Below are 27,169 nucleotides of genomic sequence, written 5' to 3'. Positions count from 1 at the left end.
GAAGTTGGATTTTGGGATACTGCGGGAAGGTGGATTTGGGGTTTGTGCTGGAAGTTGGATTTGGGGATAGTGCGGGAAGGTGGATTTGGGGTTAGAGCAGGAAGGTTGATTTGTGGTTAGTTTGGGAAGATGGATTTGGGGTTACTGCGGGAAGGTGGATTTGGTGTTAGTGCTGGAAGTTGGATTTGGTTTTGGTGCAGGAAGTTGGTTTTGGGGTTAGTGCGGGCATGTGGATTTGGGAACAGTGTGGGAAGGTGGATTTGAGGTTAATGCGGGAAGGTTGATTTGTGGTTAGTGCGGTAAGATGGATTTAGGGTTAGTGCGGGAAGATTGATTTGGGCTAAGTGTGGGAAGGTGGATTTGTGGATAGTGCGGTATGGTGGATTTTGGGATAGTGCGAGAAGGTGGATTTGGGGTTAGTTCGGGAATGTGGATTGGGGTTTAGGGCAGGAATGTGGATTTGAGTTTAGTGCGGGAAGATGGATTTGGGTTATGGCAGGAAGGTGGATTTGGGGTTAGTGTGGGATAGTGGATTTGGGGATAGTGCGGGAAGGTTGATTTGGGGAGAGTGCGGGAAGCTGGATTTGGGTTTAGCACTGGAAGGTTGATTTGTGGTAATGGCAGTGTGGTAAACCACTTTTATCGTTCACTATCGTTACACTATGGTTATCACTGTTTACACTGTTGTATCACTACACAAGGTCACCTCTTGTCACGCTGTTATACCTGGGCTGACCACAGCTGACTCCGCCCATGACTCCGCCTGCTTGCCCAGGTATAAAGCTGGTCGACTGGCTGGAATTCCTCCTTGTTGGACCCGATCACCCACGAGGGTGGGCGCTGTTATTTAGCCAATAAAAACCTATAGTTACTATCTTAACTCGTCGCTTTTCATTCGATGAATTGATAGGTATATCAATTTTATTGGCTACATTTTGAAATGAGTGGATCAGAGCAGCCAAACGACCAGCCAAACGGCCAGCTACAACAGCCACAGCAGCCGGCCTGGCTGCGAGCCCTCCGACCGCCGTACCTGGATCTAAACCCACAGGCAGCGAACTCAGCCCTCGACTTCAAACACTGGCTGAGCTGTTTCGAATCCTACCTGGGAGAATCCGGCGTGCCTCCGGGATCCAAACTATGAGTTCTGACCGCCCAAGTGAGCCCTAAAGTATTTGCACTCATCCAGGACCTTACTACATACGAGGACGCCCTCAACCTGCTGAAAGAGCAGTACCGGAGCCCGGTAAACTCTATGTATGCCAGACATCTCCTAAGATCCCGCTCGCAACAGCCAGGAGAGCCTGTAGATGAATTTTTACGGGCGCTACAAACACTCGGCAGGGACTGTGACTTTAAAACTGTAACGTCTACAGAAAATACTGAAGTGAATATCCACGATGCCTTCGTGAAAGGCCTTCGGTCCGACTACTCACGGCAAAGACTGCTCGAATCAAAGGACCTCGACCTGAATACAACTGCAGCCCTCGCTCTCTCTCTGGAAGTGGCCCATCGGGACCTCGAGGCGTATTCCAGGTACTGTGCTGCGCGACCCTAGGACTCCGGCCCGACCCCGGCCGCAATAGCCCTCGCACCGCCGCCTCTGGGACCTACCTCAGCATCGGCGTCCCAGAACCGATCGGGACAGCCACCCCCGGTACCGGCTGCAACATCAGAGCCCCGCGATCGGGCCGCCGGCTGCTTCTTCTGTGGCCAGGCGAAACACCCGAGGACGCGGTGCCCTGCAAGAAACGCGACTTGCTCCGATTGCCACAAGAAAGGCCACTTCGCTAAGGCCTGCAGGCTGAGAGCCACAGACGCCAGCAGTGCCTCATGCGAGTTGTGGGGGCGCCCATCTTTCATCAAGGCCACAGATGCCAGTATCCCCTCGTGTGAGTCGTGGGGGCGGCCATCTTTGATCAAGGCCACCGACGCCAGCAGTGCCTCATGTGAGTTGTGGGGGCGGCAATCTCCTCCGCCATTTTATTCAAACTCGTGGGCGCCGCCATTTTGTCCACCACACTCGACCGCCACCTTGTCTCCAGAACCGACCACCGCCTCACCCGCACACTACAGCAGCTCGCTCAGCCATACACTAGCCTCCGTCACACTGGACCAAGCTCGCCCACATCAACTGTCCAAGTCCATGATGGACATCAAAGTAAATGGCCACGCCATGACCTGCCTGTTCGACAGCGGAAGCACGGAGAGTTTCATCCATCCAGACACGGTGAGCCACTACACCCTCACTGTCCGGCCAATGCGCAACCGGATCTCGATGGCATCGAGATCCCATTCTACAGACATCAGCGGATACTGTGTTGTGACCCTGTCGGTTAGGGGCACGGAGTATAAAAATTTTAAACTCCTCGTCCTGCCCCAGCTCTGCGCTGCCATCCTACTAGGGCTGGACTTCCAATCCCACCTTCAAAGTGTCACTTTGGCATACGGTGGACCCCTCCCCCCACTCACAGTCGACAACCAGCAGCCTTTAAACCGCCCACCGCATACCACCTGCGGCCTATCCACGCTCAAGGTCCCGCCCCCCGCCCTGTTCGCTAACCTCACCCGCGACTGTAAACCCGTCGCCACCAAGAGCAGGCGGTACAACGCCGGGGACAGAGCTTTTTTAAGCTCTGAGGTGCAGCGTCTCCTGAAGGAGGGCATCATTGAGAGGAGCAACAGCCCCGGGCGTGCCCAGGTCGTAGTCGTTAAGACCGGCAATAAAAACCGCCTGTTCATCGACTACAGCCATACCATAAACCCATACACCCAGCTGGATGCATACCCACTTCCCCGCATATCTGATATGGTCAATCAGATTGCACAGTACCGGGTATTCTCCACCATCGACCTTAAGTCGGCATATCACCAACTCCCTATCCGCCCTGAGGACCGCCAGTATACCGCCTTCGAGGCGAATGGCGGCCTCTACCACTTCCTTAGGGTTCCCTTCGGCGTCACCAACGGGGTTTCGGTCTTCCAAAGGGAGATGGACCGGATGGTTGACCAGAACGGGCTGCAGGCCACGTTCCCTTATCTAGATAACGTCACCATCTGCGGCCGCAACCGGCAGGACCACGATGTTAATCTGGAGAAATTCCTCCGTACGGCCGAACGACTGAACCTCACTTACAATAAGGAGAAATGTGTGTTTAACACCTCGCGTCTCACCATCCTCGGCTGCGTAGTAGAGAACGGGGTCATCAGCCCCGACCCCGAAAGAATGCGCCCCCTCATGGAGCTACCCCTCCCCCACTGTCCAAAGGCGCTGAAGAGAACCCTGGGGCTCTTCGCCTACTATGCCCAATGGGTGCCGAATTATGCGAACAAAGCCAGATCCCTCATGAAGTCCACCTCCTTCCCCCTGACGGCAGAAGCGTGCGCAGCCTTCTCCCTCATAAAGGGAGCCATTGCTAAGGCCACGATGCACGTGGTGGATGAAATTATCCCTTTCCAAGTGGAGAGCGATGCATCCGACTTCGCCCTAGCAGCAAACCTTAACCAGGCGGGGAGACCTGTGGCCTTCTTCTCAAGGACCCTCCAGGGCCCTGAGATCCGACACTCTTCGGTCGAGAAGGAGGCCCAGGCGATCGTGGAGGCAGTACGACGCTGGAGGCATTACCTGGCAGGCAAACGATTTACCCTCCTCACCGACCAGCGTTCGGTCGCTTTTATGTTTAATAACAAGCTGAGGGGCATAATCAAGAACGACAAGATCTTGAGGTGGAGAATCGAGCTCTCCACCTATGATTATGATGTACCGGCCTGGTAAACTGAATGAACCCCCAGATGCTCTATCATGAAGTACATGCGCCAACACGCAAATTGATAGACTGCAGACCCTCCACAACGACCTCTGCCACCCCGGGTTCACCAGACTTTACCACTTCATTAAGGCCCGCAACCTGCCCTACTCCATCGAGGAGGTCAGGACCATGACCAGGAACTGCCAAACCTGCGCCGAATGCAAACCGCATTTCTTTAGGCCGGACAGAGCAAGCCTGATCAAGGCCACCCGCCCCTTCGAGCGCTTGAGCATCGATTTTAAGGGGCCCCTCCGGTCCTCTGACCGTAATGTGAACTTCCTCAACATCATTGATGAGTACTCCCATTTCCCCTTTGCCTTCCCCTGCCCAGACATGACTAGTACCACGGTCATCAAATGCCTGAACGACCTCTTTGCCTTGTTCGGGTTCCCGAACTATATACATAGCGACCGGGGCTCATCCTTCATGAGCGAGGAACTTCGCCAGTTCCTACTAGCGAGAGGCACTGCTGCAAGCAGGACCACCAGCTACAACCCCCGAGGGAACGGCCAGGTGGAAAGAGAGAACGCGACTGTCTGGAAGGCCGTTCTCTTAGCATTAAAGTCTAAGGGCCTGCCAACCTCTCGCTGGCAGGACGTCCTCCCGGCAGCGCTGCATTCCATCCGGTCACTGCTTTGCACGGCCATTAACGCCACCCCCCATGATCGAATGTTTGTTTTCCCCAGGAAGTCGACTAGGGGAACCTCGCTACCAACATAGCTGACTTCTGCGGGGCCCGTCTTGCTGCGAAAGCACGTGAGGGCCCATAAAACGGACCCCCTGGTCGAGAGGGTGGACCTCCTGCACGCCAACCCCCAGTTGGCCTATGTGGCATATCCAGACGGGCGGGAGGACACAGTCTCCTTACGAGACCTTGCACCCTCGGGCACCCCTGAGACACCACCGTTACCCCCCACCACCCCCCCAAATCCACCCCAGGTAGACGGCATGCCGGAACCCCATGATCCTTCGCCAACCACGCAGACACCAGCATTAACATCGGATACGGCATCACCGCCGCCGCTGCTGCGCCGATCAGAGAGACTTACGAAGCCTCCGGACAGACTGAAATACCCGAACTGGTAGTACAGCTCACCCCACCGGACTCAAATCTAAACAAGGGGTGAATGTGGTAAACCACTTTTATCGTTCACTATCGTTACACTATGGTTATCACTGTTTACACTGATGTATCACTACACAAGGTCACCTCTTGTCACGCTGTTATACCTGGGCTGACCACAGCTGATTCCGCCCATGACTCCGCCTGCTTGCCCAGGTATAAAGGTGGTCGACTGGCTGGTATTCCTCCTTGTTGGACCCGATCACCCACGAGGGTGGGCTCTGTTATTTAACCAATAAAAAGCTATAGTTATTATCTTAACTCGTCGCATTTCATTGGATGAATTGATAGGTATAAAATGCAGGAAGGTGGATTTGGGGATAGTGCAAAAAGGTGGATTTGGCGTTATTGCGGGAAGGTGGATTTGGGGTTAGTGCGGGAAGGTGGATCTGGGAATAGTGCGGGAAGGTGGATTTGGAGATAGTGTGGGAAGGTGAATTTGGGGATAGTGCGGGAATGTGGATTTGGTGAAAGTGCGGGAAGGTGGATTTGGAGTTAGTGCGGGAATGTGGGTTTGGAGTTAATGCGGGAAGATGGATTTGGGGTTTGTGCAGGTATGTGGATATGCGGTTAGTGCGGGAAGGTGGATTCGGGGTTAGTGTGGGAAGTTGAATTTGGGTTAGTGCAGGAAGGTTGATTTGTGGATAGTGCGGTAAGGTGGATGATACGCTTATCAATTACTTCATAAAAGGTGATGAGTCGAAGAAGAGATGATGAGTCGAAAGAAGAGATGAATAAGGCTTTTATTAGCTAAGAAGAGACCATGCTTCTTCGTGAGTGACTGAACAAGTCTGAACGAAACCCACACAGTGGTGGGTGGAGTCAGCTGAGGCATGCCTCCATACACAGCGCCACCCAGAGGTGGCAATATACAATACAGTGGTTTACCACATTCACCCCTTGTTTAATGTGAAGTCCGGCGGGGTGAATGGTACTACAAGTTAAGTCTATCAGGAGGCCTTGTCTGACGTCCTGATCGTCGTGGTGGCGGCGGTGGTGTTGCAGCATCCGACGTCGGGTCTGGTGTCTGGGTGGTTGGCGAAGATTCCTGGGGCTTTGGCATGCCTTCTGCAGGGGTTGGGTTGGGAGGGGTGGTGGGGGATAACAGTGGTAAGGGGGATAACGGTGGTAAGGGGGATAACGGTGGTAATTCAGGGGTACCCGAGGGTGCGAGATCTCGTATGGAGACCGTGTCCTCCCGCCCGTCTGGGTATGTCACCCAGGCATACTGGGGGTTGGCGTGTAGGAGGTGCACCCGCTCGACCAGGGGGTCCGTTTTATGCGTCCTCACGTGCCTCCGCAGTAGGACGGGCCCAGGAGAAGTCAACCATGCCGTTAGCGAGGTTCCCGATGTAGACTTCCGGGGGAAAACGAACATTTTCTCATGAGGGGTCGCATTAGTGGCAGTACAAAGCAGTGACCGAATGGAGTGAAGCGCTGCAGGGAGGACCTCCTGCCAGCGGGAGGTCGGAAGGCCCTTAGATTTTAGTGCTAAGAGGACTGCCTTCCAAACCGTCGCGTTCTCCCTTTCCACCTGGCCGTTCCCCCGGGGGTTGTAACTGGTGGTCCTGCTCGTGGCGATACCTCTTGTTAGCAGGTACTGCCGAAGTTCGTCGCTCATGAACGATGAGCCCCTGTCGCTATGTATATAGCTGGGGAACCCGAACAGAGCGAAGATGTCATTCAGACACTTGATGACCGTGGTACTGGTCATGTCTGGGCAAGGGATGGCAAAGGGGAAACGGGAGTACTCATCAACTATGTTGAGGAAGTACACATTGCGGTCAGCGGAGGGGAGGGGCCCTTTAAAATCGACGCTCAGGCGTTCGAAGGGGCGGGTGGCCTTGATCAGGCTTGCTCTGTCCGGCCTATAGAAGTGCGGTTTGCACTCGGCGCAGATTTGGCAGCTCTTGGTCATGGTCCTGACCTCCTCGATGGAGTAGGGCAGGTTACGGGATTTGATAAAATGGAAAAACCTGGTGACCCCCGGGTGGCAGAGGTCATTGTGGAGGGACTGCAGCCTATCACTCTGCGCGTTGGCGCATGTACCACGTGATAGGGCATCTGGGGGCTCATTGAGTTTCGCTGGCCGATACAAGATATCATAATTGTAGGTGGAGAGTTCGATTCTCCACCTCAAGATCTTGTCGTTCTTGATTTTACCCCTCTGCTTATTATTAATCATAAAAGCTACTGAACGCTGGTCAGTGAGCAGGGTAAATCGTTTCCCGGCCAGGTAATGCCACCAGTGACGCACCGCTTCTACAATAGCCTGGGCCTCCTTTTCGACGGAGGAGTGTCTCGTCTCGGGGCCCTGGAGGGTCCTTGAGAAAAAGGCCACGGGTCTGCCCGCCTGGTTAAGGGTCGCGGCTAGGGCGAAGTCGGAGGCATCGCTCTCCACTTGGAAGGGGATGGACTCATCCACCGCGTGCATTGCGACCTTCGCGATATCGTTCTTGATAAGAGTGAAGGCTGCACACACCTCTGGTGTCAGGGGGAAGGAGGTGGCTTTGATGAGGGGCCTGGCTTTGTCTGCATAGAGGGGCACCCACTGGGCGTAGTAGGAGAAAACCCCCAGGCATCTCTTCAGTGCTTTTTGGCAGTGGGGAAGGGGTAGCTCCATTAGGGGGCGCATTCTGTCGGGGTCGGGCCCGATGACTCCGTTCTCCACCATGCAGCCGAGGATGGCCAGGCGCTTGGTGTGAAACATACATTTTTCCTTATTGTACGTTAGGTTCAGCCGTTGGGCCGTACGGAGGAAATTTGCTAGATTAACGTCGTGGTCCTGCTGGTCGTGGCCGCAGATGGTGACGTTATCCAAATAGGGGAAGGTTGCCCGCAGCGCGTTCTGGTCAACCATTCGGTCCACCTCCCTTTGGAAGACCGAAACCCCGTTGGTGACGCCGAAGGGGACCCTAAGGAAGTGGTAGAGGCGGCCGTTTGTCTCGAAGGCAGTATACTGGCGGTCCTCATGGCGGATGGGCAGCTGGTGGTACGCTGACTTAAGGTCGATGGTGGAGAATACTTTGTATTGCGCAATCTGATTGACCATATCAGATATGCGAGGGAGGGGGTACGCGTCCAGCTGGGTGTACCGGTTTATGGTTTGGCTGTTGTCGATTACCATGCGGCGTTTTGCAGTGGTTTTAACGACTACAACCTGGGCTCGCCAGGGGCTAGTGCTACCTTCGATAATGCCCTCCTTCAAGAGCCGCTCCACCTCAGAGCTGATAAAAGCTCTGTCCCCGGCACTGTACCGCCTGCTTTTGGTAGCGATGGGTTTACAGTCGCGGGTGAGGTTAGCGAACAGGGGAGGGGGGGGGACTTTTAATGTGGAAAGGCTGCAGGTGGTTTGCAGCGGGCGATTTAAAAGTTGTTGGTTGCAGACTGTGAGTGGGGGGAGGGGTCCACCGTATGCTAGTGTGACACTCTTAAGGTGGCACTGAAAATCCAACCCTAGCAGGACGGCAGCGCAAAGACGGGGCAGGACTAGCAGTTTAAATTTTTGATATTCAGGGCCCCCTACTGACAGGGTCACCACACAGTAGCCGCTGATGTCCATTGACTGGGACTTGGACGCCATAGAAATGCGATGGTGCGTTGGCAGAATCGTGAGGGAGTGGCTACGTACCGTGTCGGGGTGGACGAAACTCTCTGTGCTCCCGCTGTCGATCAGGCAACTGGTGGCGCGGCCGTTTACCGCGATATCCATCATGGAGCTGGATAGATGGTGAGGGTGGCCTTGATCCAGCGTCACGGAGGCCAGTATGTGGCTTAGTGAGTCACTATAGTCATCCGCCGAGACGGTGGTCGGTTCCGCTGACGAAATGGCGGTTGAGTGCGTTGGATACGATGGCGGCGGATGCCATGCGGCCGGGGGTACACAAAATTGCGGATAAGATGGCTGCTCCCACGGCCCGCACGCTGCGCTGCTGGCTGGCTTCCCCTTGCAGGCGTTAGCGTAATGGCCTTTCTTCCCGCAGCCCGAGCAGGTAGCTGTCTTAGCTGGGCAGTGCGCTCTGGGATGTTTTAACTGGCCACAGAAATAGCATTTTTGGGCCTGGTTACTGGGCATCGAAGCAGTTCTTACCGGAGGCTGCTGTCTCGGTTGGGTCGCTGCAGCGGTTGGTGCCGGGGGCGGCGGTCCCGTGTCCCACGGTTTCGATTGCCATGTCTCGGCGCCGTTACGGGGGTATGCCTCGAGGTTTCGGTGGGCCTCCTCTAACGAGAGCGCAAGGGCAATGGCCGTCTTCAGGTCGGGTTCCTTGCTTTCTAGCAGTCTCTGCCGGGTGTGGTCTGACTGTAGGCCCCTGACGAAGGCATCACAGGCGAGTCCCTGCGCGTGCTCCACAGCCGTTACCGCTTTACAATCGCAGTCTCTGCAGAGTGCCAGTAGCGCCCGTGCAAATGCCCCTACCGATTCTCCCGGTTGCTGCCTGCGGGATCCCAAGAGGTGTCGGGCGTAAATTGTGTTCACTGGGCGCGTATATTGCCCTTTTAGTAGCTCGAGGGCCGCCACGTACGTATTAGAGTCCCGGATTAGCATATATACTTGATGGCTCACCTGGGCGGTCAAAATTTTCAGTTTGTGATCCTCCTCTGTAACCTGTGAGATTGCGAGGAAGGATTCAAAGCAGCTCAGCCAGTGTTCAAACTTGGCTGATGCACCCACATCTTGAGGGTCGAGGTCCAGGCGTGGTGGTCTGAGGGCTCTCAGCAATGTCTGCTGTATCCGTTGCTGTTGTTGCTACTCAGGTGTCGCCATTTAACTTTTAGCTAATAAAATTGATACGCTTATCAATTACTTCATAAAAGGTGATGAGTCGAAGAAGAGATGATGAGTCGAAAGAAGAGATGAATAAGGCTTTTATTAGCTAAGAAGAGACCATGCTTCTTCGTGAGTGACTGAACAAGTCTGAACGAAACCCACACAGTGGTGGGTGGAGTCAGCTGAGGCATGCCTCCATACACAGCGCCACCCAGAGGTGGCAATATACAATACAGTGGTTTACCACAGTGGTTTCGGGGTTAGTGCGGGAAGTTGAATTTGGGTTAGTGCAGGAAGGTTGATTTGTGGATAGTGCGGTAAGATGGATTTGGGGTTAGTGCGGGAAGGTGGAATTGCGGTTAGTGCGGGAAAGTGGATTTGGGGTTAGTGCTGGAAGTTGGATTTGGGGTTAGTGCGGGAAAGTGGATTTGGGGTTATTGCGGGAAGTTGGATTTGGGGATAGTGCTGGAAGGTGGATTTGGGGTTAGTGCGAGAAGGTGGATTTGGAGTTATTGCTGGAAGTTGGATTTGGGGTTAGTGCAGGAAAGTGGATTTGTGTTTACTGCTGGGATGTGGATTTGGGTTTAGTGCTGGAAGGTGGATTTGTGGTTCGTGCGGGAAGTTGGATTTGGGGTTACGGCGTGAAGGTGGATTTGGGGTTAATGTGGGAAGGTGGGTTTGAATTATTGCGGCAAGGTGGGTTTGTGGTTAGTGTGGGAAGTTTGATTCGGGGGTAGTGCGGGAAGGTTGATTTGGAGTTTGTGCAGGAAGGTGGATTTGGGTTGAGTGCTGGAAGTTGGATTTGGATTTAGTGTGGGAATGTGGATTTCTGGTTAGTGCGGGAAGGTGGATTTGGGGTTCATGCTGGAAGGTGGGTTTGGTTTTATTGCGGGAAGGTGGATTTGGGGTTAGTGCCAGAAGATGGATTCGGGGTTAACATAGAAACATAGAAGATAGGAGCAGGAGTAGGCCATTCGGCCCTTCGAGCTTGCTCTGCCATTCAACGAGATCATGGCTGACCATCCAAACCCTAGCACCCGGTCCCTACACCGACAGCCATCCCACCCAAGCCCTATCCCCGTAACCCCACGTATTTAATCCCCCTAACACTAAGGGCCAATTTTTTTTTTTAATCATGGCCAATCAACCTGACCCGCACATCTTTGGACTGTGGGAGGAAACCGGAGCACCCGGAGGAAACCCACGCAAACACGGGGAGAATGTGCAAACTCCACACAGACAGTCACCCGAGGCCGGATTTGAACCCGGGTCCCTGGCGCTGTGAGGCAACAGTGCTAACCACTATGCCACCGTGCTGCCCGAGTTAGTTAGTGTGGGAAGATGGATTTGGGGTGAGTGCGGTATGGTGGATTTTGGGATAGTGTGAGACGGTGGATTTGAGGTTAGTGCAGGAATGTGGATTTGGATTTTGTGCGGGAAAGTGGATTTGTGTGTGTGCGGGAAGATGGATTTGGGTTATGGCAGGCAGGTGGATTTGGGGTTAGTGTGGGATAGTGGATTTGGGGATAGTGCGGGAAGGTTGATTTGGGGAGAGTGCGGGAAGGTGGATTTTGGGATAGTGCAGGAAGGTGGATTTGTGTTATGGCAGGTAGGTGGATTTGGGGTTAGTGTGGGATAGTGGATTTGGGGATAGTGCGGGAAGGTTGATTTGGGGAGAGTGCGGGAAGGTGGATTTTGGGATAGTGCGGGAAGGTGGATTTGTGTTATGGCAGGTAGGTGGATTTGGGGTTAGTGTGGGATAGTGGATTTGGGGATAGTGCGGGAAGGTTGATTTGGGGAGAGTGCGGGAAGGTGGATTTTGGGATAGTGCGGGAAGGTGGATTTGGGGTTAGTGCAGGAAAGCGGATTTGGGGATAGTACAGGAAGGTGGATTTGGGGTCAGTGTGGGAAGGTGGATTTGGGGATAGTGCGGGAAGGTTGATTTGTGGAGAGTGCAGTAAGGTGGATTTGAGGTTAGTGCGGGAAGGTGGAATTGGGGTTAGTGCGGGAAAGTGGAATTGGGGTTATGCGGGAAGGTGGATTTGGAGTTAGTGCGGGAAAGTGGATGAGGGGATTGTGCGGGAAGGTGCATTTGTGGATAGTGCAGTAAGGTGGGTTTGGGATTAGTGCGGGAAGGTGGATTTGGGGGTAGTGCGGGAAGGTGGATTTGGGGATAGTGCTGGAAGCTGGATTTGGGGTTTGTGCGAGAAGGTGAATTTGGAGTTATTGCTGGAAGTTGGATTTGGGGTTAGCGCAGGAAGGTGGATTTTTGTTTAGTGCTGGGATGTGGATTTGGGTTTAGTGCTGGAAGGTGGATTTGGGGTTAGTGCGAGAATGTGGATTTGAGGTTATGTCGTGAAGGTGGATTTGGGGTTGCTGTGGGAAGGTGGATTCGGGGATAGTGCGGGAAGGTGGATTTGGGGTTAATGCGGGAAGGTGGATTTGGTGTTCGTGCCAGAAGATGGATTCAGGTTTAGTGCGGGAAGATGGATTTGTGGTTCGTGCTTCAAGGTGGATTTGGGGCTCACGCTGGAAGGTGGATTTGGGGTTATTCAGGGAAGGTTCATTTGGTGTTAATGCTGGAAGGTGGATTTGGGTTTAGTGCAGGAAGATGGATTTGGGGTTAGTGCAGGTATGTGGATTCGGGGTTAATGTGGGAAGGTGGATTTGGGGTTAGTGTGGGAATGTGGATTTGGGTTTACTGCGGAAAAGTGGATTTGAGTTTAGGGCGGGAAGATGGATTTGGGTTATGGCAGGAAGGTGGATTTGTGGTTAGCGTGGGATAGTGGATTTAGGGATAGTGCGGGAAGGTTGATTCGGGGATCGTGCGGAAGGTGGATTGGCATAAGAGGATGAAGGTGCATTTGGGGTTATTGCAGCAAGGTTGATTTGGGGTTGGTTTGGGAAGGTGGATTTGGGGTTACTGCGGACAGGTGGATTTGGGGTTATTGCGGGAACGTGGGTTTTTTGTTAGTGCGAGAAGATTGATTTGGGTCTAGTGCGGGAAGGTTGATTTGGGGTTAGTGCTGGAAGCTGGAGTTGGGGTTAGTGTGGGAAGCTGGATTGGGGGTTAGTGCTGGAAGGTGGATTGGGGCTTAGTGCGGGAAGATGGATTTGGGGTTCGAGCTGGAAGGTGGATTTGGGGTTATTGCTGGAAGGTGGATTTGGTGTTAGTGCTGGAAGGTGGATTTGGTTTTAGTGCAGGAAGTTGGATTTGGGGTGAGTGCGGGAAGATGGATTTGGGGTTAGTGCAGGAAGGTTGTTTTGGGGATAGTGCAGGAAGATGGATTTAGGGTTAGTGCGGGAAGATGGATTTGGGGTTAGTGCAGGAAGGTTGATTTGGGGTTAGTGTGGGAAGGTGGATTTGGGATTATTGCGGCAAGGTGGATTTGTGGTTAGTGCGGGAAGTTTGATTTGGGGTTAATGCGGGAAGGTGGATTTGGGGTTAATGCGGGAAGGTGGATTTTGGGTTCGCGCTGGAAAGTGGATTTGGGGTTATTTCGGGAAGGTGGATTTGGTGTTAGTGTGGGAATGTGGATTTGGGTTTACTGCGGGAAAGTGGATTTGGTTTTAGTGCGGGAAGATGGATTTGGGTGATGGCAGAAATCTGGATTTGGTGTTAGTTTGTGATAGTGGATTTGGGGATAGTGCGGGAAGGTTGATTTGGGGATAGTGTGGAAGGTGGATTGGAGTAAGAGCATGAAGGTGGATTTGGTGTTAGTGCAGAAATGTAGATGTGGGGTTAGTGCGGGAAGGTGGATTTGGGGAAAGTGTGGGAAGGTGGATTTGGAGTTAGTGCGGGAAGGTGATTTTGGGGTTAGTGCGGGAAGGTGGATTTGGGTTTAGTGCTGGAAGTTGGATTAGGATTTAGTGTGGGAAGGTTGATTTCTGTTTAGTGCGGGAAGGTGGATTTGGGGTTAGTGCCAGAAGATGGATTCAGGGTTAGTGTGGGAAGATGGATTTCGGGTGAGTGCGGTATGGTGGATTTTGGGATAGTGTGAGACGGTGGATTTGAGGTTAGTGCGGGAATGTGGATTTGGGGTTATTGCGGGAAGGCAGATTTGGGGATAGTACGGGAAGGTGGATTTGGGGTTAGTGTGGGAAGGTGCATTTGGGGATAGTGTGGGAAGGTTGATTTGTGGATAGTGCGAGAAGGTGGATATGAGGTTAGTGCGGGAAGCTGGAATTGGGGTTAGTGCGGGAAAGTGGATTTGGGGTTAGTGCGGGATTGTTGATTTGGGGATAGTGCTGGAAGCTGGATTTGGTGTTAGTGCGAGAAGGTCTATTTGGAGTTATTCATGGAAGTTGGATTTGGGGTTAGTGCAGGAATGTGGATTTGTGTTTAGTGCTGTGATGTGGATTTGGGTTTAGTGCTGGAACGTGGATTTGTGGTTAGTGCGAGAATGTGGATTTGGGGTTATGGCGTGAAGGTGGATTTGGGGTTACTGTGGGAAGGTGGATTCGGGGTTAGTGCGGGAAAGTGGATTTGGAGTTATTGCTGGAAGTTGGATTTGGGGTTAGTGCAGGAAAGTGGATTTGTGTTTACTGCTGGGATGTGGATTTGGGTTTAGTGCTGGAAGGTGGATTTGTGGTTCGTGCGGGAAGTTGGATTTGGGGTTACGGCGTGAAGGTGGATTTGGGGTTAATGTGGGAAGGTGGGTTTGAATTATTGCGGCAAGGTGGGTTTGTGGTTAGTGTGGGAAGTTTGATTCGGGGGTAGTGCGGGATGGTTGATTTGGAGTTTGTGCAGGAAGGTGGATTTGGGTTTAGTGCTGGAAGTTGGATTTGGATTTAGTGTGGGAATGTGGATTTCTGGTTAGTGCGGGAAGGTGGATTTGGGGTTCATGCTGGAAGGTGGGTTTGGTTTTATTGCGGGAAGGTGGATTTGGGGTTAGTGCCAGAAGATGGATTCGGGGTTAGTGTGGGAAGATGGATTTGGGGTGAGTGCGGTATGGTGGATTTTGGGATAGTGTGAGACGGTGGATTTGAGGTTAGTGCTGGAATGTGGATTTGGATTTTGTGCGGGAAAGTGGATTTGTGTGTGTGCGGGAAGATGGATTTGGGTTATGGCAGGCAGGTGGATTTGGGGTTAGTGTGGGATAGTGGATTTGGGGATAGTGCGGGAAGGTTGATTTGGGGAGAGTGCGGGAAGGTGGATTTTGGGATAGTGCAGGAAGGTGGATTTGTGTTATGGCAGGTAGGTGGATTTGGGGTTAGTGTGGGATAGTGGATTTGGGGATAGTGCGGGAAGGTTGATTTGGGGAGAGTGCGGGAAGGTGGATTTTGGGATAGTGCGGGAAGGTGGATTTGTGTTATGGCAGGTAGGTGGATTTGGGGTTAGTGTGGGAAACTGGATTTGGGGATAGTGCGGGAAGGTTGATTTGGGGAGAGTGCGGGAAGGTGGATTTTGGGATAGTGCGGGAAGGTGGATTTGGGCTTAGTGCAGGAAAGCGGATTTGGGGATAGTACAGGAAGGTGGATTTGGGGTCAGTGTGGGAAGGTGGATTTGGGGATAGTGCGGGAAGGTTGATTTGTGGAGAGTGCAGTAAGGTGGATTTGAGGTTAGTGCGGGAAGGTGGAATTGGGGTTAGTGCGGGAAAGTGGAATTGGGGTTAGTGCGGGAAGGTGGATTTGGAGTTAGTGCGGGAAAGTGGATGAGGGGATTGTGCGGGAAGGTGCATTTGTGGATAGTGCAGTAAGGTGGGTTTGGGATTAGTGCGGGAAGGTGGATTTGGGGCTAGTGCGGGAAAGTGGATTTGGGGATAGTGCTGGAAGCTGGATTTGGGGTTTGTGCGAGAAGGTGAATTTGGAGTTATTGCTGGAAGTTGGATTTGGGGTTAGCGCAGGAAGGTGGATTTTTGTTTAGTGCTGGGATGTGGATTTGGGTTTAGTGCTGGAAGGTGGATTTGGGGTTAGTGCGAGAATGTGGATTTGAGGTTATGTCGTGAAGGTGGATTTGGGGTTGCTGTGGGAAGGTGGATTCGGGGATAGTGCGGGAAGGTGGATTTGGGGTTAATGCGGGAAGGTGGATTTGGTGTTCGTGCCAGAAGATGGATTCAGGTTTAGTGTGGGAAGATGGATTTGTGGTTCGTGCTTCAAGGTGGATTTGGGGCTCACGCTGGAAGGTGGATTTGGGGTTATTCAGGGAAGTTTCATTTGGTGTTAATGCTGGAAGGTGGATTTGGGTTTAGTGCAGGAAGATGGATTTGGGGTTAGTGCAGGTATGTGGATTCGGGGTTAATGCGGGAAGGTGGATTTGGGGTTAGTGTGGGAATGTGGATTTGGGTTTACTGCGGAAAAGTGGATTTGAGTTTAGGGCGGGAAGATGGATTTGGGTTATGGCAGGAAGGTGGATTTGTGGTTAGCGTGGGATAGTGGATTTAGGGATAGTGCGGGAAGGTTGATTCGGGGATCGTGCGGAAGGTGGATTGGCATAAGAGGATGAAGGTGCATTTGGGGTTATTGCAGCAAGGTTGATTTGGGGTTGGTTTGGGAAGGCGGATTTGGGGTTACTGCGGGAAGGTGGATTTGGGGTTATTGCGGGAACGTGGGTTTTTTGTTAGTGCGAGAAGATTGATTTGGGTTTAGTGCGGGAAGGTTGATTTGGGGTTAGTGCTGGAAGCTGGAGTTGGGGTTAGTGTGGGAAGCTGGATTGGGGGTTAGTGCTGGAAGGTGGATTGGGGCTTAGTGCGGGAAGATGGATTTGGGGTTCGAGCTGGAAGGTGGATTTGGGGTTATTGCTGGAAGGTGGATTTGGTGTTAGTGCTGGAAGGTGGATTTGGTTTTAGTGCAGGAAGTTGGATTTGGGGTGAGTGCGGGAAGATGGATTTGGGGTTAGTGCAGGAAGGTTGTTTTGGGGATAGTGCAGGAAGATGGATTTAGGGTTAGTGCGGGAAGATGGATTTGGGGTTAGTGCAGGAAGGTTGATTTGGGGTTTGTGTGGGAAGGTGGATTTGGGGTTATGGCGTGAAGGTGGATTTGTGGTTACTGTGGGAAGGTGGATTTGGGATTATTGCGGCAAGGTGGATTTGTGGTTAGTGCGGGAAGTTTGATTTGGGGTTAATGCGGGAAGGTGGATTTGGGGTAAATGCAGGAAGGTGGATTTGGGGTTAGTGACTGAAGATGGATTCAGGTTTAGTGTGGGTAGATGGATTTGGGGTTAGCGCGGGAAGGTGGATTTTGGGTTCGCGCTGGAAGGTGGATTTGGGGTTATTTCGGGAAGGTGGATTTGGTGTTAGTGTGGGAATGTGGATTTGGGTTTACTGCGGGAAAGTGGATTTGGTTTTAGTGCGGGAAGATGGATTTGGGTGATGGCAGAAATCTGGATTTGGTGTTAGTTTGGGATAGTGGATTTGGGGATAGTGCGGGAAGGTTGATTTGGGGATAGTGTGGATGGTGGATTGGCGTAAGAGCATGAAGGTGGATTTGGTGTTAGTGCAGAAATGTAGATGTGGGGTTAGTGCGGGAAGGTGGATTTAGGGAAAGTGTGGGAAGGTGGATTTGGAGTTAGTGCGGGAAGGTGATTTTGGGGTTAGTGCGGGAAGGTGGATTTGGGTTTAGTGCTGGAAGTTGGATTAGGATTTAGTGTGGGAAGGTTGATTTCTGGTTAGTGCAGGAAGGTGGATTTGGGGTTAGTGCCAGAAGATGGATTCAGGGTTAGTGTGGGAAGATGGATTTCGGGTGAGTGCGGTATGGTGGATTTTGGGATAGTGTGAGACGGTGGATTTGAGGTTAGTGCGGGAATGTGGATTTGGGGTTATTGCGGGAAGGCAGATTTGGGGATAGTACGGGAAGGTGGATTTGTGGATAGTGCGGGAAGGTGGATATGAGGTTAGTGCGGGAAGCTGGAATTGGGGTTAGTGCGGGAAAGTGGATTTGGGGTTAGTGCGGGATTGTTGATTTGGGGATAGTGCTGGAAGCTGGATTTGGTGTTAGTGCGAGAAGGTCTATTTGGAGTTATTGCTGGAAGTTGGATTTGGGGTTAGTGCAGGAAGGTGGATTTGTGTTTAGTGCTGGGATGTGGATTTGGGTTTAGTGCTGGAACGTGGATTTGTGGTTAGTGCGAGAATGTGGATTTGGGGTTATGGCGTGAAGGTGGATTTGGGGTTACTGTGGGAAGGTGGATTCGGGGATAGTGCGGGAAGGTGGATTTGGTGTTAAATCGGGAAGGTGGATTTGGGGTTAGTGCCAGAGGATGGATTCAGGTTTAGTGCGGGAAGATGGATTTGTTGTTAGCGCGGGAAGGTTGAATTGGGGTTCGCGCTGGAAGGTGGATTTGGTGTTATTGCGGGAAGGTGGATTTGGTGTTAAGGCTGGAAGGTGGATTTGGGTTTAGTGCAGGAAGATGGATTTGGGGTTAGTGCAGGTATGTGGATTCGGGGTTAATGTGGGAAGGTGGATTTGGGGTTAGTGTGGGAATGTGGATTTGGGTTTACTGCGGGAAAGTGGATTTGGGTTTAGTGCGGGAAGATGGATTTGGGTTATGGCAGGAAGGTGGATTTGGGGTTAGTGTGGGATAGTGGATTTAGGGACAGTGCGGGAAGGTTGATTTGGGAATAGTGCGGAAGGTGGATTGGCGTAAGAGCATGAAGGTGCATTTGGTGTTATTGCAGCAAGGTGGATAGAGTCATAGAGTAATACAGCACTGATAGAGGCACTTCGGCCCATCGTGTCTGCGCCGGCCATCAAGTCCTGTCTAATCTAATCCCATATTCCAGCATTTGGCCCGTAGCCTTGTATGCTATGGCATTTCAATTGCTCATCCAAATGCTTCTTAAATGTTGTGAGGGTTTCTGCCTCCACAACCCTTTCAGGCAGTGAGTTCCAGACTCCAACCACCCTCTGGGTGAAAAAGCTCTTTCTCAAATCCCCTCTAAACCTCCCGCCCTTTACCTTGAATCTATGCCCCCTAGTTATTGACCCCTCTACTAAGGGATAAAGCTCCTCAGCATCCATCCTATCTATGCCCCTCATAATTTTGTACACCTCAATCATGTCCCCCCTCAGCCTCCTCTGCTCCAAGGAAAACAAACCCAATCTGCCCAGTCTATCTTCATAGCTGAAGTGCTCCAGCCCTGGTAACATCCTGGTGAACCTCCTCTGCACCCTCTCTAACGCGATCACATCCTTCCTGTAGTGTGACGACCAGAACTGCTCACAGTATTCCAGCTGTGGCCTAACCAGTGTTTTATACAGTTCCATCATAACCTCCTTGCTCTTATATTCAATGCCTCGACTAATGAAGGCAAGTATCCCATATGCCTTTTTTACCACCTTATCCACCTGTTCCGCCACCTTCTGGGATCTGTGTACTTGCACACCCAGATCCCTCTGACCCTCCATCTTGCCTAGGGTCTTTCCATTCATTGTGTATTCCCTTGCCTTGTTAGTCCCACCAAAGTGCATCACCTCGCACTTTTCCGGGTTACATTCCATTTGCCACTGTTCCGCCCATCTGACCAACCCATCTATATCGTCCTGCAGACTGAGGCTCCCCTCCTCGCTATTTACCACCCTACCAATTTTTGTATCATCCGCGAACTTACTGATCATACCCTTTACATTCATATCCAAGTCATTAATGTAGACCACAAACAGCAAGGGACCCAACACCGATCCCTGTGGTACCCCACTGGCCACAGGCTTCCAGTCACAAAATCAACCTTCGAACATCACACTCTGCCTTCTGCCACTAAGCCAGTTTTGTATCCAATGTGCCAAGGCATCCTGGATTACATGGGCTCTTACCTTCTTACCTTGATGTGGGGTTAGTTTGGGAAGGTGGATTTGGGGTTACTGCGGGAAGGTGGATTTGGGGATAGTGCGGGAAGGTGCATTTGGGGTTAGTGCGGGAAGGTGGATTTGGTGTTATTGCGGGAACGTGGATTTGTTGTTAGTGCGAGAAGATTGATTTGGGTTTAGTGCGGGAAGGTTGATTTGGGGTTAGTGCTGGAAGCTGGAATTGGGGTTAGTGGGGGAAGCTGGATTGGGTGTTAGTGCTGGAAGGTGGATTGGGGCTTAGTGCGGGAAGATGGATTTGGGGTTCGAGCTGGAAGGTGGATTTGGTTTTAGTGCAAGAAGTTGGATTTGGGGTTAGTGCGGGAATGTGGATTTGGGGTTCGAGCTCGAAGGTGGATTTGGTTTTAGTGCAGGAAGTTGGATTTGGGGTTAGTGCGGGAATGTGGATTTGGGAACAGTGCGGGAAGGTGGATTTGGGGTTAATGCGGTAAGGTTGTTTTGGGGTTAGTGCGGGAAGATGGATTTAGGGTTAGTGTGGGAAGATGGATTTAGGGTTAGTGCAGGAAGGTTAATTTGGGGTTATGGCGTGAAGCTGGATTTGGGGTTACTGAGGGAAGATGGAATTGGGATTATTGCGGCAAGGTGGATTTGTGGTTAGTGCGGGAAGTTTGATTTGGGGTTAATGCGGGAAAGTTGATTTGGGGTTAGTGCGGGAAGGTGGATTTGGGGTTAGTGCTGGAAGGTGGATTTGTGTTTAGTGCGGGAAGTTGGATTTGTGGTTAGTGCGGGAAGGTGGATTTGGGGTTCGTGCTGGAAGGTAGATTTGGGGTTATTGCGGGAATGTGGATTTGGTGTCAGTGCTGGAAGGTGGATTTGGGTTTAGTGCAGGAAGTTGGATTTGGGGTTAGTGCAGGTATGTGGATTCGGGGATAGTGCGGGAAGGTGGATATGGGGTTAATGCAGGACGGTGGATTTGGGGTTAGTGCCAGAAGTTGGATTCAGGTTTAGTGCGGGTAGATGGATTTGGGGTTATTTCTGGAAGGTGGATTTGGGGTTAGTGTGGGAATGTGTGTTTGGGTTTACTGCGGGAAAGTGGATTTGGTTTTAGTGCTGGAAGATGGATTTGGGTTATGGCAGAAATGTGGATTTGGGGTTAGTTTGGGATAGTGGATTTGGGCATAGTGCGGGAAGGTTGATTTGAGGATAGTGCAGATGGTGGATTGGCGTACGAGCATGAAGGTGGATTTGGTGTTCGTGCAGAAAGATAGATGTGGGGTTAGTGCGGGAAGGTGGATTTGGGGATAATGTTGGAAGGTGGATTTGGGGTTAGTGCGGGAAGGTGGATTTGGAGTTAGTGCGGGAAGGTGAATTTGGGGTTAGTGCGGGAAGGTGGATTTGGGGTGAGTGCCGGAAGTTGGATTTGGGATAGTGCGGGAAGGTGGATTTGGGGTTTGAGCAGGAAGGTTGATTTGGGGTTAGTTTGGGAAGGTGGATTTGGGGTTACTGCGGGAAGGTGGATTGTGGATAGTGCAGGAAGGTGCATTTGGGGTTCATGCGGGAAGGTGGATTTGGGGTTATTGCGGGAAGGTGGATTTGGTGTTAGTGCTGGAAGTTGGATTTGGTTTTGGTGCAGGAAGTTGGTTTTGGGGTTAGTGTGGGCATGTGGATTTGGGAACAGTGTGGGAAGGTGGAATTGAGGTTAATGCGGGAAGGTGGATTTGTGGTTAGTGCGGTAAGATGGATTTAGGGTTAGTGCGGGAAGATGGATTTGGGGTTAATGCGGGAAGGTGGATATGGGGTTAATGCAGGAAGGTGGATTTGGGGTTAGTGCCAGAAGTTGGATTCAGGTTTAGTGCGGGTAGATGGATTTGGTGTTAGCGCGGGAAGGTGGATTTGGGGTTCGCGCTGGAAGGTGGATTTGGGGTTATTTCGGGAAGGTGGATTTGGCGTTAGTGTGGGAATGTGGGTTTGGGTTTACTGCGGGAAAGTGGATTTGGTTTTAGTGCTGGAAGATGGATTTGGGTTATGGCAGAAATGTGGATTTGGGGTTAGTTTGGGATAGTGGATTTGGGCATAGTGCGGGAAGATTGACTTGAGGATAGTGCGGATGTTGGATTGGCGTAAGAGCATGAAGGTGGATTTGGTGTTAGTGCAGAAAGATAGATTTGGGGTTAGTGCGGGAAGGTGGATTTGGGGATAGTGTTGGAAGGTGGATTTGGGGTTAGTGCGGGAAGGTGGATTTGGAGTTAGTGCGGGAAGGTGAATTTGGGGTTAGTGCGGGAAGGAGGATTTGGGGTTAGTGCCGGAAGTTGGATTTGGGATAGTGCGGGAAGGTGGATTTGGGGTTTGAGCAGGAAGGTTGATTTGGAGTTAGTTTGGGAAGGTGGATTTGGGGTTACTGCGGGAAGGTGGATTGGGGATAGTGCAGGAAGGTGCATTTGGGGTTCATGCGGGAAGGTGGATTTGGGGTTATTGCGGGAAGGTGGATTTGGTGTTAGTGCTGGAAGTTGGATTTGGTTTTGGTGCAGGAAGTTGGTTTTGGGGTTAGTGTGGGCATGTGGATTTGGGAACAGTGTGGGAAGGTGGAATTGAGGTTAATGCGGGAAGGTTGATTTGTGGTTAGTGCAGTAAGATGGATTTAGGGTTAGTGCGGGAAGATGGATTTGGGGTTAGTGTGGGAAGGTGGATTTGTGGATACTGTGGTATGGTGGATTTTGGGATAGTGCGAGAAGGTGGATTTGGGGTTAGTGCGGGAATGTGGATTGGGGTTTAAGGCAGGAATGTGGATTTGAGTTTAGTGCGGGAAGATGGATTTGGGTTATGGCAGGAAGTTGGATTTGGTATTAGTGTGTGATAGTGGATTTGGGGAAACTGCGGAAAGGTTGATTTGGGGAGAGTGCGGGAAGGTGCATTTGGGGATAGAGCAGATAGTGGATTGGCGTAAGTGCATGAAGGTGGCTTTGTGGTTAGTTCAGGAAGGTGAATTTGGGGTTAGTGCGGGAAGGTGAATTTGGGGATCATGCGGGAATGTGGATTTGGAGTAAGTGCGGGAAGGTGGATTTGGGGTTTATGAGAGAAGGGATTTTGGGGTTACTGCGGGAATGTGGATTTGGAGTTAGTGCGGGAAGGTGGATTTGGGGTTAGTGCAGGAAGGTGGATTTGGGGTTAGAGCAGGAAGTTGGATTTGGGGTTAGTGCAGGAAAGTGGACTTGGGTTTAGTGCGAGAAGGAGGATCTGGGGTTAGAGCAGGAAGTTGGAATTGTGGTTAATGCGGGAAGGTCGATTTGAGGATAGTTCGGGAAGTTGGATTTGGGGTTAGTGTGGGAAGGTGGATTTGGTGTTACTGCGGGAAGGTGGATTTGGGTATAGTGCTGGAAGGTGCATTTTTGGTTAGTGCGGGAAGGTGGATTTGGGGTTATTGCGGGAAGGTGGATTTGGGGTTAGCGTGAGAAGTTTGATTTGGTTTTAGTGCGGGAAGGTTGATTTGGGGTTAGTGCTGGAAGGTGGATTTGGGGTTAGTGTGGGAAGGTGGATTGCGGGTTAGTGCTGGAAGGTGAATTTGGGGTTAGTGCTGGAAGGTGGATCTGGTTTCAGTTGAGGAAGTTGGATTTGGGTTTAGTGCGGGAATGTGGATTTGGAAATACTGCGGGAAGGTGGATTTGGTGTTAATGTGCGAAGGTGGATTCGGGGTTAGTGCGGGAAGATGCATTTAGGGTTAGCACGGGAAGGTAGATTTGGGGTTAGTGCGGGAAGGTGGATTTGGGGTTTGTGCTGGAAAGTGGGTTTGGAGTAAGTGCAGGAAGATGGAATTGGCGTTAGTGCGGGGAGGTGGATTTGGGGATAGTGCGGGAAGGTGGATTTGGGGCTAGTGCGGGAATGTGGCTTTGGAAACGATGCGGGAATGTGGAATTGGGGTTAATGCGGGAAGGTTGATTTGGGGTTAGTGAGGGAGGATCGATTTATGGTTCGTGAGGGAAGATGGATTTGGGGTTATTGCGGGAAGGTGGTTCTGTGGATAATGCGGTACGGTGGATTTTGGCATAGTGCAAGAAGGTGGGATTGGGTTTAGTGCAGGAATGTTGATTTGGGAATAGTGCTGGAAGGTGGATTTGGGTTTAATGCAGGAAGGTGGAATTGGGGTTACTGCGGGAAGATGGATTTAGGGTTAGTGAAGGAAGGTGGATTTGGGGATAGTGTGGGAAGATGGATTGCGGGTAAGTGGAGGAAGATGGATTTGTGGTTAGTGCGGGAAGGTGGATTTGTGGATAGTGCAGTATGGTGGATTTTGTGATAGTGCGAGAAGGTGGATTTTGGGTTAGTGCGGGAATGTGGATTGGGGTTTAGGGCAGGAATGTGGATTTGGGTTTAGTGCGGGAAGATGGATTTGGGTTATGGCAGGAAGGTGGATTTGAGGTTAGTGTGGGATAGTGCAAATTGGGGATAATGCGTGAAGGTTGATTTGGGGAGAGTGCGGGAATTGGATTTGGGGATAGTGCAGATGGTGGATTGGCGTAAGTGCATGAAGGTGGATTTGGTTTTAGTGCAGGAAGGTGGATTTCGGGTTAGTGCGAGAGGGTGGATTTGGGGATAGTGCGGGAAGGTGGATTTGGGTTTAGTGAGTGAAGGTGGATTTGGAGTTAGTGCGGGAAGGTGGATTTGGGGTTAATGCGGGAAGGTGGATTTGGGGTTAGTGCGGGAAGGTGGATTTGGAGTTACTGTGGGAAGGTGGATTTGGGGTTACTGTGGGAATGTGGGTTTGTGGTTAATGCGGGAAGGTGGATTTGCGGTTCGTGCGGGAAGGTGGATTTGGGGTTAGTGCGGGAATGTGGATTTGTGAATCCTGCGGGAAGGTGGATTTGGTGTTAATGCAGGAAGGTGGATTAGGAGTTAGTGCGGAAAGGTGGATTTGGGGTTTAGTGCGGGAAGGAGGATTTCGGGATAGTGCGGGAAGGTGGATTTGTGGTTAGTGCGGGAAAGCCGATTTGGGGATAGAGCAGGAATGTGGATTTGTTGATAGTGCGGGAAAGTGGACTTGGGGTAATGCTGGAATGAGGATCTGGGGTTAAAGGAGGAAGTTGGATTTGAGGTTAGTGCGGGAAGTTGGATTTGGGGATCGTTAGGGAAGTTGGATTTGGGGTTTGAGTGGGAAGGTGGATTTGGGGTTACTGCGTGAAGGTGGATTTCGGGATAGTGCAGGAAGGTGCATTTTGGGTTAGTGCTGGAAGTTGGATTTGGGGTTATTGCGGGAAGGTGGATTTGGGGTTAGTGAGAGAAGTTTGATTTGATTTTAGTGCGGGAAAGTTGATTTGGGGTTAGTGCTGGAAGGTGGATTTTGGGTTAGTGTGGGAAGGTGGGTTTGGGATTATTGCGGCAAGGTGGATGTGTGGTTAGTGCGGGAAGTTTGATTTGGGGTTAGTGAGGGAAGGTTGATTTGGGGTTAGTGCGGGAAGGTGGATTCGGGGTTAGTGCGGGATGGTGGATTTGGGGTTAGTGCTGGAAGTTGGATTTGTGTTTAGTGCGGGAAGGTAGATTTGTGGTTAGTGCGGGAAGGTGGATTTGGGTTTCGTGCTGGAAGGTAGATTTGTGGTTATTGCGGGAAGGTGGATTTGGTGTTAGTGCTTGAAGGTGGATTTGTGTTTGGTGCAGGAAGTTTGATTTGGGGTTAGTGCATGTATGTGGATTCGGGGATAGTGCGGTAAGGTGGATATGGGGCTAATGCAGGAAGGTGGATTTGGGTTTGGTGCCTGAAGATGGATTCAGCTTTAGCGCGGGTAGATGGATTTGGGGTTATCGCGGGAAGGTGGATTTGGGGTTCGCGCTGGAAGGTGGATTTGGAGTTAGTGCTGGAAGGGGGATTTGCGATTACTGCAGGAAGTTGAATTTGGGGTTAGTGCGGGTATGTGGAATCGGGGATAGTGCGGTAAGTTGGATATGGGGTTAATGCAGGACGGTGGATTTGGGTTTATTGCCAGAAGATGGATTCAGGTTTAGTGCGGGTAGATGGATTTGTGGTTAGCGCGGGAATGTGGGTTTGGGGTTCGCGCTGGAATGTGGATTTGGAGTTAGTGCTGGAAGGTGGATTTGGGTTTAGTGCAGGAAGTTGGATTTGGGGTTAGTGCGGGTATGTGGATTTGGGTTTACTGCAGGAAAGTGGATTTGGTTTTAGTGTGGGAAGATGGATTTGGGTTATGGCAGGAAAGTGGATTTGGGGTTAGTGTGGGATAGTTGATTTGGGGATAGTGCAGGAAGGTTGATTTGGGGAGAGTGCAGATGGTGGAATGAGATAAGAGCATAAAGGTGGATTTGGGGTTAGTGCAGGAAGGTAGATGTGGGATTAGAGCGGGAAGGTGGATTTGGGGTTAGTGTGGGAAGGTGTATTTGGTGTTACTGCGGGAAGGTGGATTTGGGGTTAGTGCAGGAAGGTGGATTTGGGGTTAGTGCAGGAAGGTGGATTTGGGGTTAGTGCCGGAAGTTGGATTTGGTGATATTGTGGGAAGGTGGATTTGGGGTTAAAGCAGGAAGGTTGATTTGGGGTTAGTTTGGAAAGGTGGATTTGGGGTTACTGCGGGAATGTTGATTTGTGGATCGTGCGGGAAGGTGGATTTGGGTTTAGTGCTGGAACGTGGATTGTGGGTAAGTGTGGGAAGATGGATTTGTGGTTCGTGCTGGAAGTTGGATTTGGGGTTATTGCGGGAAGGTGGATTTGGTGTTAGTGCTGGAAGGTGGATTTGGTTTTAGTGCAGGAAGTTGGATTTGGGGTTAATGCGGGAAGGTTGATTTGGGATTAGTGCTGTAATATGGATTTAGGGTTAGTGCGGGAAGATGGATTTGGGGCTAGTGTGGGAAGGTGGATTTGTGGATAGTGCAGTATGGTGGATTTTGGGAAAGTGTGAGAAGGTGGATTTGGGTTTAGTGCGGGAATGTGGATTGGGGTTTAGGGCAGGAATGTGGATTTGAGTTTAGTGCGGGAAGATGGATTTGGGTTATGGCAGTAAGGTGGATTTGGTGTTAGTGTGGGATAGTGGATTTGGGGATAGTGCGGCAAGGTTGATTTGGCGAGAGTGCGGGAACGTGGATTTGGGGATAGTGCAGATGGTGGACTGGCGTAAGTGCATGAAGGTGGATTTGGGGTTAGTGCAGGAAGGTGGATTTGGGGTTAGTGTGGGAACGTTGATTTGGGGATAGTGCGGGAAGGTGGATTTGGGTGACTGCGGGAAGGTGGATTTGGGGTTCATGCGGGAAGGTGGATTTGGAGTTAGTGCGGGAATGTGGATTTGGGGTTTATGCGGGAAGGTGGATTAGGGGTTAATGCGGAAGGTGGATTTGGAGTTAGTGCAGGAAGGTGGATTTGGAGTTAGTGCGGGAATGTAGATTTGGGGTTAGAGCAGAAAGGTGGATTTGGCGTTAGTGCGGGAAAGTTGACTTGGGGTTAGTGCGGGAAGGAGGATCTGGTGTTAGAGCAGGAAGTTGGATTTGGGGTTAGTGCGGGAAGATCGATTTGGATATAGTTCGGGAAGTTGGATTTGGGATTAGTGTGGGAAGGTGGATTTGGGGTTACTGCGGGAAGGTGGATTTGGGTATAGTGCGGGAAGGTGCATTTTGGTTTAGTGCGGGAAGGTGAATTTGCAGTTATTGACGGAAGGTGGTTTTGGGGCTAATGCGAGAAGTTTGATTTGGTTTTAGTGCGGGAAGGTTGATTTGGGGTGAGTGCTGGAAGGTGGATTTGGGGTT

This window comes from Somniosus microcephalus, unplaced genomic scaffold (assembly GCF_052327205.1).
Source record: "Somniosus microcephalus isolate GS21.2 unplaced genomic scaffold, FLI_Smic_1.0 unresolved_chr5, whole genome shotgun sequence".
Classification (NCBI taxonomy): domain Eukaryota; kingdom Metazoa; phylum Chordata; class Chondrichthyes; order Squaliformes; family Somniosidae; genus Somniosus; species Somniosus microcephalus.
The sequence above is the reverse complement of the archived record's forward strand: the minus strand, read 5'-3'. Positions refer to the sequence as shown.